Source organism: Rattus norvegicus, chromosome 10, assembly GCF_036323735.1.
Source record: "Rattus norvegicus strain BN/NHsdMcwi chromosome 10, GRCr8, whole genome shotgun sequence".
NCBI lineage: Eukaryota > Metazoa > Chordata > Mammalia > Rodentia > Muridae > Rattus > Rattus norvegicus.
Genome location: NC_086028.1, coordinates 4,513,427 through 4,525,827, shown reverse-complemented (window position 1 = coordinate 4,525,827; position 12,401 = coordinate 4,513,427). Strand labels below are relative to the sequence as shown.

Here is a 12,401-nt window from a genome sequence, read left to right as displayed (position 1 = left end):
CGGCTGGAATGCATTTAGAATGCTGGGTCTGGGGTGTGGTTCAGTGGGTAGAGTGCTTGCATAGCATGCTGAAAGCCATGGGTTTAACTCTTAGCACTGCACAAACTGGATGTGGTGATGTGTGCCTGCAATCCCAGCACTTAGAAGGTGGAGACAAGAGGAGTTCAAGGCCTGGTTACATAGTGAGTGTGAGTCTAGTCTTGGATACAAGAGACTCTGTCTCACAAAACATCTCTAAGCCCCCCCCCCATTTTCTATGTTAAATCCCTTTCAACACAAGAACACTGATAAATGTGGTCCCCAAAGACCCCTGATGATCTAGTCAATGGAATGACACAGGGAAGCACCTACTAGAGGCAGTGGCCAAGTATTGGAGAGACACGGGCAAAACTTTATCTCCTCTCTTCACACCTATCTCTTTTGTCTTATCAAACTTTACTCACAAAGAAAGTTCTAGATAATAGTCACAGAGCACTGAACTTAAGTAGAGACCTGCTGTTCTGGGTGAGGGGCCCTATGTGGCTGGACTGGTTGTTCTGGGTGAGGGACCTTGTATGACTGGGCTAGCCACATGTTCATAAAGTCACCACTGGATGAATGAATCTGTCTGTCCCTACTGACATTTTCATTTATTAAATATGCTTATCTTGTCATGTCTGAGTTCCCAGGCCTTTCAAAGGCAAGAATAGGTTTTGTTGTAAGGAGAAAGAGTAAATGCTGCAGGAGCCACTGCAGGGAGGTGTGTGGTAAAGTGAGAGACTGTGTATGTGTCTAAGGTGTACATGTCTATGTAGTGTGTGTGTGGGGGTGTGGGATATATATATATATATATATATATATATATATATATATATATATATATAGTGTGTTTATGTGGTGTGGGTGGTGTGGGTGTATTGTGTATGTGTGTGTATGTGTATATGTGTTTTTGTGTGTGGTATGGGTGTATGTGTGTGCTATTTGTGTGTGTGTGGGTGTGTGGGTGGTGTGTGTGTATGTGTGTGTGTGTGGTGTGTGTGTGTGGGGTGTGTGGTGTGTGTGTGGTGTGTGTGTGTGTGGTGTGTGAGTGGTGGGTATGTTTGCGTGGTGTGGTATGTTTGTGTGGGGTGTGTGTATGTGTGTGGGGTGTGTGTGGTGTGTGTGTGGTGTGTGTGTATGTGTGTGTGTGTGTGTAGATGAGAAGTGGGCATATGACAGACCTTCCAATGATTTCTCTGTTGTAAACCCATGTCTGCCATGTCAGCTCATTGACTAGCATCCACCCTGGACCTGAGCTTGATGCATGCAGATTTCTTTGCCTGCAGTCATCCTTCCGAAGCCCTCGGCTATAGATTTGAGAAACTCTTCCCTCCTTTTGTAGCCGAGACGGACAGCTCATCTGGTTCAGTGCACTCCCCTAAGTGACAACACATGTCCCTCCCGCTCTCTGCTCAGCCTGGACTCAGCACCGAGGCATGGATGAGTGAGATTCTCCAGCCACACTCCATCTCCATCACCTATCTGGATCTCCATTTCTTTTTTTACATCTGAAACCAGAATGCTAAGCATTCTGTTTCCACAAATTGCTTTAAAGACATGTTTTATTGTTGCTCTGTGGCTAAATTTGCAAAGCAGCATATGTGTGTATTAATCTGTCAGTACTGAGTAATGTGCTAGTTTTGTCCCCAGAATAGATGTCTCAGGAGAGGGACATCTTCACAGCCTCTCCTGACCCCTGCTGATGTGTTTGTCCAGGCTTGTCTCCAGCTTGGATAGGTTTGCAGAGCAGATGGACCTAGCTGTCAGTCTGACTGGCTGTGTGGTTCTTCCTTTTGGGCCTCTGTTTCTTTGCCTATGAAATGTGAAAGAGATAGACCTTCCTGCTTAACCATGGAGGATGAGGTGAGAGTCCTTGGCAGAGCTAGTATATGGGTCAGCTGTTCTCCCAGCTGGTACTAACCGGATCCAACTCTGAGATCAGACGTGGCTGGGTGTGCTTAGGTTGTGGGTCTAGGGTATGGCTCAGTGGCAGAGTCCTCGCCCAGCTTGTGTGAGGCCCTGAGTTCTACGTCAGTACTAAAACCAAGACAAAACCCAGAGTGCTGTGACGTCATCCGTGTCAGCTCTTCAGTGGCTGGCTTTGGACATTTTACTAGTATGTGGCATCCCACTGAAGAGCCTCCTAGAGATAGAGTTTCATAAATGGTTTCTAGCTATGGCTGACTTTAATTTCACAAATTAAATACTTAATTCCTCTGTGAAGCACAGGGGTGTGTGTGTGTGTGTGTGTCAGAGAGAGAGAGAGAGAGAGAGAGAGAGAGAGAGAGAGAGAGAGAGAGAGAGAGGGAGAGGGAGAGGGAGAGGGAGAGGGAGAGGGAGAGGGAGAGGGAGAAACAGGCAGACAGACAGACAGACCTGGCCCTGACTTTGTAGAAACAAGTAAGTTGGTGAATGTGAATTGGTTTTCTATTTCAGCTGAAGACGTCTGTCTAAAAATTAGTGCTTTCAGATAGTATCTGGCTGTATTATTGACTTGAGGCGGAATTGTCATACCAGCATACGTGTGGCTTGCTCTGAGAGTATGGAATCTAATGCTAGTTCTCCGTGGGCCTCAGGTGTTTGCTAGCTACTGCTTAGTTCCTTGACTCAGGACGACTGACAACAGAGCTGGCTCTGTCAGAGTGGAGACATGAGTGCTGTCGTGTGGAGAACACAGAGAACAAGCAAGTGACAGAAGAAGGGTAACCCATCTCAGTCTCTAAGCAGAGGTGTCCCAGTGCCTTTGCCATTTCCCCTGTGCTGCAAGCAATGGGAAAGGTTCTGCCCATACTCCATACCTACCAGGGCAGGGTGTACACATCAGGAGGTGGGGGTTACTGTGTTGTTTTAGCAGAGGCTTCCCCCACAGCAGGGAGAAGGTGTTCTGGGTAAACACAGCCTAGTGCTGGGAGAGTCTTCCTTAGCCAGGGTTTTCAGGGAGGTCCCTCTGCAGAGGACACTCAGGCTGAGGCTTGCGCAGGTTGCAGAAAGCAGATGGAATGGACCATGATGAAGGTGCAGAGGCAAGGGAAAGAATGGAGGAGAACAACCTGGACCTCAGCCAGGAAAGGTGGCAGGGCTCAGCCTACACGGGTGAGCCTGTGATAATGAGGTTTGCTGCCTGTCCTGTGACAGGGCTGTCCTATGGAGGACTGAGTGCTGTCTTTGGGAGTTTTGCTCTGTTTCATTTGTTCTTCTTGTCATTTACCCAGGCTGGCCTTGAACCTGTGGTGTTCCCTCCTTAGCTTCTGGAGTGCTAGGATTGCAGGCGTGCCACTGCGCCTGGCCTGGGGATTTGCATTTACGTTGAGCTGGAGCTGGTCTTGCATTGGCCTCAGCCCTGGGAGTCATGGAAGTGCACTTGGCATGAGCCATCTGCATGCATTGTGAGGTGCTGGGTGCCCGGGATTCACAGTGAGATGAGACTTGGTAGATGGCAGGGATCTCACAGGCTGAAGAGCAGGGCAACGTGCAAGATGGTGGTAAAAGCCATTCTACAGCAGGAGTTGAAGGCAGGACACTCATGTCCACTAGGAAGGGATGTGGAGAACTATGAGGAGAGGGCATTGAAAGTGACAGGTTGTATTCACTGGGATACTGGGGACAGGTCCTCTGTGGTCAAAGCATGGAATCTTGACAAGGCAGAATAGCAGGCCCCTTGTCTCCATTATAGAGTAAAGAGGTAAAAAGTGCCACAAGTACATCAGGGCCCCACTGAGACCCTAGAATGTTAGTGATACATCTCTCTGGTCTCAGGAAAGTTCAGAAAGTTCATGACATCTTTGAAAGCTCCTGGTTGCCTCTGCTGAAAACCATTTCATTGGCTTGAGAGGTAATCTCGTCTATGCCATATGCACAGGCTGCCCAAGTGCCTGAATTGTTGGTAGCTGCTCTGGTGTGGCTCTCTTTTATGGTTACTGTTGTGTTTCTTCTTACCTGTCCTCCCTGTGTAGGCTGTGTTATAGCTACTGTCCCTAGAAATCCTTTACACTCTTATAGTCTCTTCTTTATGATTCCCATCCCTCCCTGGCATGAACACCATCGTTATTGGGTGTAGACTATCCATCCACTGGGTGTAGATCACCATCAAGTATAGACTATCCACTGGGTGTAGAGTATCAGTGTGTGTAGATCTTCCCTTGGGTGTAGCTCACTCACTAGGTGTATGTCGTTACTAGATGTGGATCACCAACTGTGACAGCAGCCTTGGAGTTCTGTTGACTGTGTATGTTTAGCATTTAAAAATGATTTTAGGTCAAATCTGTTTCTGTTGTGTGCTGCACTGCTCTAAATGTGAAACCTGTGAAAATGGATCTTCAAAATGATGAGGACTAAAATCTCATGCAATACTCAACTTTATTCAGAGCACAAGGCAATTTATACTCTGATGATTAAAAAGAGTCACCTGGATAAAATGTCGATCACAAAGAAAGCTGCATGTGGCAAAACACATCTGATATTACACATTTGCTTGCTTATAGGATACTCACGTATTACACGACAATTAGATTCATCTATAACATCTCAATCAAAACAGCTCTGGATCTCCTGCTATTAAAAAATAAAAAAGGGGGGGTTGGGAATTTAGCTCAGTGGTAGAGCGCTTGCCTAGCAAGCGCAAGGCCCTGAGTTCGGTCCCCAGCTCCGAAAAAAAAAAAAAAAAAAAAAAAGGAAAAAAAAATAAAAAAGGGAATAGGGCCCAAGAATAGAGTCCTGTGAGAAATTCCTGAGTGCTTGTGAGAAAATGCCAAGCAAATTATAATATCAGCACAGTGAAAGTATGGTGTGTAGCGCTCAGTCAGCAAGAGCAGAGATCAAAACTATGTGCAATACTATTGATTACATCATTATTCTGATCGTAAAGCCTAGAGAATGGCTTGATGGTAGCTCTGGTCTCTTGTAGAATGTAAATCCATATTTGGCTTTAATAGGAATATAAATGTTATGATGTTCTATATAAATAGGAAGTGACTTAAATCCCAAGAAAAAACTAAACACAATCCATTCTCCAGAGGAGTGAATCAGTTTATTTCAGTCCCACAGTCTATTCATAAACACAGAGTCATTAGTAGAATAAGGCTCCCTTGGTTTGTGAGGCCTTAACATGATCCCAGATGGGCAGATTTGACCTCTGATGATATGTTTATGTACTGGCTGGTCTTGTGTGTCAACTTGACACAGGTAGAGTCATCAGAGAGGGAGGACCTCAGCTGAGAAAATGCCCTCCTGAGATCCAGCCATCCGGCATTTCCTCAATTAGTGATCAGTGGGGAGAGCTCAACTCGTGGTGGATCTTACCATTTCCTGAGCTGGTGGTCCTGAGTTCTATAAGAGAGCAGGCCAAGCAGCCCATGGTAAGTAAGCGAGCCAGTAAGCAGCACTCCTCCATACCAGCTCCTGCCTCCAGGTTCTAGCCTTGCTTGAGTTCTTGTCCTGACTTCCTCCAGTGGTTGACTATGATATAATCTGAATAAATTCTTTCCTCATGGTATTTCATCCCAGGAATGGAAACCTAACTAAGACAGCCCAATGTTGCCTTTTGCCCTTTATATGCAGGTTTGCTATTTTTCTAGTGACTACCACTGTCTCCTCACTCTCTGCCATTGTCCTCGATGGCCCTTGACTGTAGGGACCAGACCAGAATCCAGTGTTTCAGTGGACCCATCTGCAGCCACAGATGCATACCCCTCCCCAGTTCTCTTCTGGTAAAAATAGTGCAGGTTACTGCACCAGCTTGCTTATGTCCTGCAATAAACCCAGGGAGGTTAGTGTGTGCATGAGTATGAATTTATTGTCTGAAATAACTCTTCAACATAAGCAGATTCTGAAATGGTATTTAAGAGTCTACAAATTAACTATAATAGATGAATCAAAACAGCCAGTTCCACCTGTTGGGCTAAGGAAAAGGAAGTATTAATGGATTGAATATCTGGGCCATGGATCCGTCCTATACCATCAGTTTAGCCATCAATAAAATAAGTGTCTGTGGAATGGGAGAAGGTCGGACAATTCTTATAGTGACAAATTCAGTTTATATGAGGAAAACCCCATAGCTTTCTAGCTGGTAATTATTTTCTGTCTTTCTGAGTGATTGGCACTGCCACCTGAGGCCATGGTGATCTCTGTGGTCTGTGGTCTGGCTGTCTCTGGGGGCCTAGTCCGGTTGTGTGGTCCTACCGCAGGCAGGGGCTGCTTGTGTTGCCAGAAGCTGTGTGTAAGCCTCTGACCCATGCTCCTGCTGACATAAAGAACAAGGAAGTTACTTTTGCCTGACATCAGTTCAGTGATTGCAGACATATAGTTGAGAAAGAGGGACATGGAAGGTTTCTGTGACAAACTGTACCTCCCACCACCTGCCCCTTAAAGTAGCAGCCTAAACAGGAAGCCTTCAAATTTACATGGCCATTAGTGTCATCAGCACGGTCTCAGGCAGTGGCACAGACCACAGAAAGCCACATGGTTTTCTTTTGTGGTAACACAGGCCATGGACCAACATGGACCTCAGCTCCAATACAGTCACAGACCCAGACATGGCTCCTGGTGGCAACCTGGACCACGGAGCTCACCATGGTCTCTGGTGGAAATCTAGAACATTCACATCAACGGGGCCTCTGCTGTAGCATGGGTCACTGATACCATCTTAACCTGTAGCAACAGCACAGGCCTTGGACATCATCATTGCCCCTGTGGCAACACGGGCCACAGATACCAACCTGGCCCATGGGCATCAACCCAGCCGCTATAGCAGGACTGCAATCCCCAGCATGGCCCTGGACGGCAGCACAGCCCACAGACATGGCCTTCAGTGCCAACATGTTCCATGACTTCAGGCAGTGTCATGGACCATGGACTCAGACGTGGCCCCTAGTGGCAGCATGGACCACAGATATCAACATGGCTCTGCCTCTCTCCAGCACCTATGTGCTGCTTTGCTCCTCTGTCTTTCCCAACCCTCCATTACACATTCATTTGTCATAGACTGTTAGAAATGGCAGTGTTATTCAATATATCTTTTCTAGTTTAAACATTTTTACATGCAAATACCCATTGCCATAGGCATAGGTCAAGGTTTCTGGTTTCTGAAGCATCATGAATAGCTGTCACTGAAACTTGTTTTGGCTACTTGCTGTTGTCCCGAGTCAGGGTGATCTTGCAGCTAGGCAGGATGTCCAAGGACAGGATCCAAGTGAGCTGCAAACCATAGCACTCCTCCCAACCCAAGAGACCTGGGTCATGACTGTTGTACTTGAAGCCTGTGGGCAGTGCCATGGCCCTGCGCTCTTCTCCTCCCAGCATGTTGCAGCAGGCCTGCAGGCTGAGGACCAGTAATGCCCCGTTCTTGCTGCAGCTGTGCTCCTGTATCATTCCTGTCCCTCCTCCACATCTGTAGCTTGCTGTCCTCTCACGTGGCTCTGTTCCTCAATCTTTCTTTCCAATATCATGAGTCCACTTTTTAAAAAGCATCTTCCCATAAAAGGTCCTGCCTTTTCTTTTCTTTTCTTCCCACTTGTTTCAGGGATACTGCTGGCTCTATAGGAGCTCTGTGGTTTTCTCTCAAGATCCTCAAAGCTGCTTCTAGGTCCTGTGGCTGGGTGGCCGACGCCATTTTCATTCACTACCATGCTTCAGGTTTTCATCTTTAGTGGCAATGATGTGCTCCCAGGTCTGGTTGTGCATCGATGCCTCCTTGCAGTCCAGCAGCTCATAGATAGAATAGGGGTTGGGATGGTCTAATGTGGAGTGCTGGATCTGAGCCAGGGTGGGCAGTGAGTTTGTCAGGCCACTACATGTGTTCTTTTACAGTGTTCTCTGACTCTGTAGATAGAATCCATCTTCTATAGCACTGAGAGCTGAGAATATAGAACAGAGGAGAGCAGGTTGGGTGGGCTTCTCTGAGGAGATCAGCCTAGCAGGGTAGTGCTTGGGTACTGCTGTGTTTTATTAAAGTATGTAGAGGTAGGGTGGCCTTCTGTAAAGGAAGGATGTGCATGCTGCTGAGGAAAAAGGCCTGCTCAATGCTTAAGCAGACAAAACTTCAGACTGCCACATTCTGCAGGGTCCATTTGTAGGAATATCTCTGTTTTGCTGATGAAACAGAAGTGTCATGTCCTCAAGTAAACAGAAATAACAGCTGGTCTTGGGTACGTGGCACAGTCTACACGTGTTGTCCCAGATTCAGAACCAGGCATTTATTTGCATTTAAATTCCATGTTGGCTATTTGGAAAACCATCCCATCTTGCCTTTCCAATGTGGTGATCATGGAGCTTGAACTGTGAGAGTTGAGCTATTGACTGCATTTGAGCTGTAAAAGGGAAGATTGTGCTTTTGTGTCATGTGGCAGCCCCTGAGGCCTCAGAAATTACACTGGATACCACTAGTGCTGCTTCTGTTCTACAGGGCAGAGAACTGAGGTCTGTAACCACATAGGGATTGCTACAGTAGTGGTCACTAAGACCCATGTCTCACAGAGCTTGCAAACAGGGGTAGGGCACTGTGCTGGGTAGCCAGGCATTGTGCATGCCAATAGACAGTGTGCCTCCTGGACTGTTCAAAGCCCTCCTATAGAGCACAGAGATCGCCCAGCAACATTGGCCTTCTGTGTGATTGCTTCTCAAGGCCCCAAGCCCTAAAAGAGAGTATTCTTAAAGGTACAGTTTTGGGAGGGTCAGTGGAGGGGAGGGGAGAGCCCTTCTGTTAATTCAGCACAGTTTACCTGGCTCCACACAATGGTGGTGATTAGAGCCCATTACAAGCATAAAACACCACATTCAGCCAGGCCTGTGAAAATGGGTCAAGAATTACTTTAAAAGTCTTGTCTGGACTCTCCTTTCAAAAGCTCTGCCAGCCAGCCAGCCACTCCAGGCTTGTTCACAAAGAGCTCCTATTGATGTCTAAGGATCCTGGGATGGTTGTCAGCTCTGCAGGGCCTCACCTCCTTTCCAGCACAGAAAACCTTTTCCAGCCTGAGGAACAGGTGGATCAGGAGGAGGGAAGAGGGAAGGCGGGGCTGCCATCCATAGCCATGCCCCCTGGTCATGTCTCAGCGAGGCTCCATCCTTAACTGGCTCATCCACTGGGTAATTCGCAGGCTCCCTCTGGCATTTAGCCCATTCTAAAGACTCATTTGCTCCACAGATACATATTGTCCACCCCTCAGGCTCTGTTACAAGTACCGTGCATCAGCTGGAGACTGGGGGCGGAGGGCGCTAAAGTGCTTGTTCAGGTTTAGCCTGGCAGTGGAAGTGGATGGAGAGAGGAGACCTGAGAGAGATGGAGGGCATTGGTCCTACAGAACCAGGGTACTGCTGGGGAGCAGTAACCAGCATTTGTGAAGTGCCCCAACTTTAGCCTTCTGGAACATTAACTGATTAACACCTTTCAAGCCTTCTGAAACTTGTGTTGTGATTTCCCTTGTTTTATAAACAAGACTGAACCCCAGTGAGGAGAAAGCAAGCAGCCTAAAGTTATACAGCAAGCAAGGGGAGAGGACGGGGTGGATCTGGTTGGAGCTGCAGCATGGCGGTGCTGTGAGCTTTCCTGTGTCTGAGATGGCGGTCCTTTGCCTACTGCAGACCCGTGCAGCTTCATGGAGCCTCCTGCATTCTGCTGAGGGCTGTAGCTCCTGGCTGTTCTGGCTTTCTTTCTCTCGAACAGTTTCTCAGAAACCATGAGGAAAGTATCAGCCTTACCTCTGTTTTGATATTTCTGGATGCTTGGGCTTTGTACACCACCAGGCATGGGTGTTCCTGGACTGAAAGAGAGGCTGCTCGCCATCTTTTCTTGTGGATTTCCCATAAGGATGCACCATGAAGAGTGAAGGTCGACCTTGGGGACCTTGAGGCGGCAGTTCAGACAGGAAATGACAGTTACTGACTCCTGTGTCTTAGAGGTCTCTGTCAGGTAAACCACATAGCTCATACCAGGTCCCTCCCATTTCAACTGGGGTGTGAGGAGGAGTAAATCTGCATTTCTCAGAATGGAACCTACCAAGTAACCATGATGAATTTGGTCGTGGGCTATTAGTCCATGCCATGAAAGACAAACCCGCATTTCTTACCACAAAAGGGGTTAGCTTCCTGCTAGACTTCAACGATTTCTGCAGCCATCACTGCAAAGGCTTTCACGGCATGGCTTCAAATATCTGCCCTGCCTGGTCTGACTGACACTGAGGTGGATCAGCTTGCAGTGGTCTTTTCCGTAAGGAGAGGTTGCCCACCCTGTAGGAAGGGGCAGTAGATGTCTGAAGCCTCTTAGAGGCTGAAATGCAGACCTGCCAGGGCAGTGGTCAGGCTGGGTCTGCTGTCATGCACTGTTCACAAAGAACTCCAGTTTTCCCAACAGCCACTGCAGATAGGACCAGAAGAGACAGCATTTGAAGTTCACCTCAGATGGATCCTGAGGCACTGAAGAACTTCAGTTGCTACTGAAACTTGAGGCTTGTCTCCATCTTAAATGTCTATTTTGCTACTTGAAAGAGGGTGAGGCATTCATTTGAATGTGACAAGACAGAAAACATCGTGGTGTGAAAGGGAACGCCAGAGGCTTTTCCTAATTCATAATCCTTTGTGGCTTGTGAGGTGATTACGGTGCTTCTGGGATCCTCGCAGATTTAAAAGCTCCCCCATAGCCCTGTTGTGTCTGAAGACCATTGTTCTTCATGCACCCACTTGAAGGGAACTCAGCTTCCTGCCGTTCTCCCCCTTCCTCCAAAATATAGTCATGGCTCATCTGGCCAAGCATCCAAGGAGACACTTGTGTGTCCCTCCAGCATTTACCACTTGGCCAGCAGGCACTCAGCAGCGTGAGTGAGGGACAGTGAGCGCCCAGACTGCAGTCTGCATCCCTTCTGTGGCACTTTTCAACTGCCCTTCGCTGACTCCTTCTCCATGTCTCCTGACTTGCTATACAGAAGGCTCTCAGCACTGGGCATTTACCTTGCCTCAGAAGTGCTGCCGCCTATGAACAGGCATCTCCTCACACCAGCACTGTGGCCCAATTAAGTGACAGTCTGGGTTTCCATTTTGTGATGGTTAGCCATTCTCTTTGTCTGTAGGGTGACTTCCTTTGTCTGCGCATGACTGTGGAGCAGAGAGGACTGCCAGGGCCTAGTGTTGTTAGTAAGGGACCAAGAGTGGGAGTTGGAGAGAGAGAGAGGGAACATGGATTTTATCCTGGGCCCAGTAGACACTTTATGGGTATCAAACAGCAGGTAAGGGTATGCGATGGGACTGTCAGCCTCATCAGAGCAGGTGGAAGGGTGTCTGTTCTGAGTCCAGTCTTGTAGTTCCCTTGTGCTGTGATAGATATGTTTCTGGCTGCTACCCACACGTTCAGTGAGACAGAAAGCTCGCCTTCACAGGTTAGCACCAGCTCCTCAGCCCGCCATTCCCCAGTGAAGACCAAGCTTTGTGTGATATAGACCACTGCTGTGGCTGCAAAAGGGAGCTGGGGTTTGTCAGTTCACAGTGAGCACCCTGGAGCCCTGTGTGGGTTGCTGTTGTAAGCATTTGTGGGAAATTGTTGCAGCACTCGGACTCCTGCAGCACCTTAGGCAAGGACAGTGGCAGCTGTCTGAAGCGTTTCATTTCTTGGGAGCATGTTAGCAAGTCCACCAGCAGGTGCAGCTGACTTCCAGCAGACGCAGGCGGTCACATGACTTCCGTGTGGACTGTCTACAGACATTATTGTGATATTATGTGTGTTTCATGTGGGAGTAACTTAAGCTTTTGTTAAGAATAAGGCAAGTGGGGAAATTACTTTCTGTGAAAAGAGAGGTGCTGAGACTCACTGACGTCTCCATCCGTGCTTTGCTCACTGCATTGTTTGAAAGCAGCCTTGGTGCTGTTTGCACTTCGAGCTTCATATTCGTGGCGAGGCTGGGGACAGTGGGTGCACAGAGCAGGAGTTGGAAGCATTGACTGAGCAGGATGTGTTCTCTGCTCTGTGTACAGAAGAGTAAGTGAACACACACGTGCAATACTGACAACCCAGCCCGGAAGTGTTTCCTTCTGCACATTCTATCTTTGTAATGGAAAAAGGGGAGCTCCCCTTTTCTCCTTGATGTGAGATTCATGTCATCCCTTCAGTGCCCCCCATGCCTTATGTCCCTCTTCTGACAGTATGTATATTTTATGTGTCATGTTAAATGCCTGTGACAAATAGTTTAGCATCATTATGTGAATCCCAACATGAGGTGACTGCTGTGTGAATCCAGTTATGGGAGGAGTCTGTCAGGGACAGCGGTGGTCAGGCCACGTGAGACTGTTTGCACAGGCGTCTTCCTGAGGGGTTCAGGGACAGCATTTTAGAACACCCTCTCAGGGTTCACCAAAGTGCAGAAATCATACTTGAGTGGCTTTGCATTGGCTATAAACTACCTTAT

General features: G+C 47.8%; 1 protein-coding gene across 12 annotated transcripts in view; it reads left to right on the top strand.

Annotated features, from left to right (window-relative positions):
- Positions 1-12,401, top strand: part of Snx29 (sorting nexin 29) — a 413,817-nt gene that overhangs the window by 279,855 nt on the left and 121,561 nt on the right. The gene's annotated exons all lie outside the window — the stretch shown is intronic.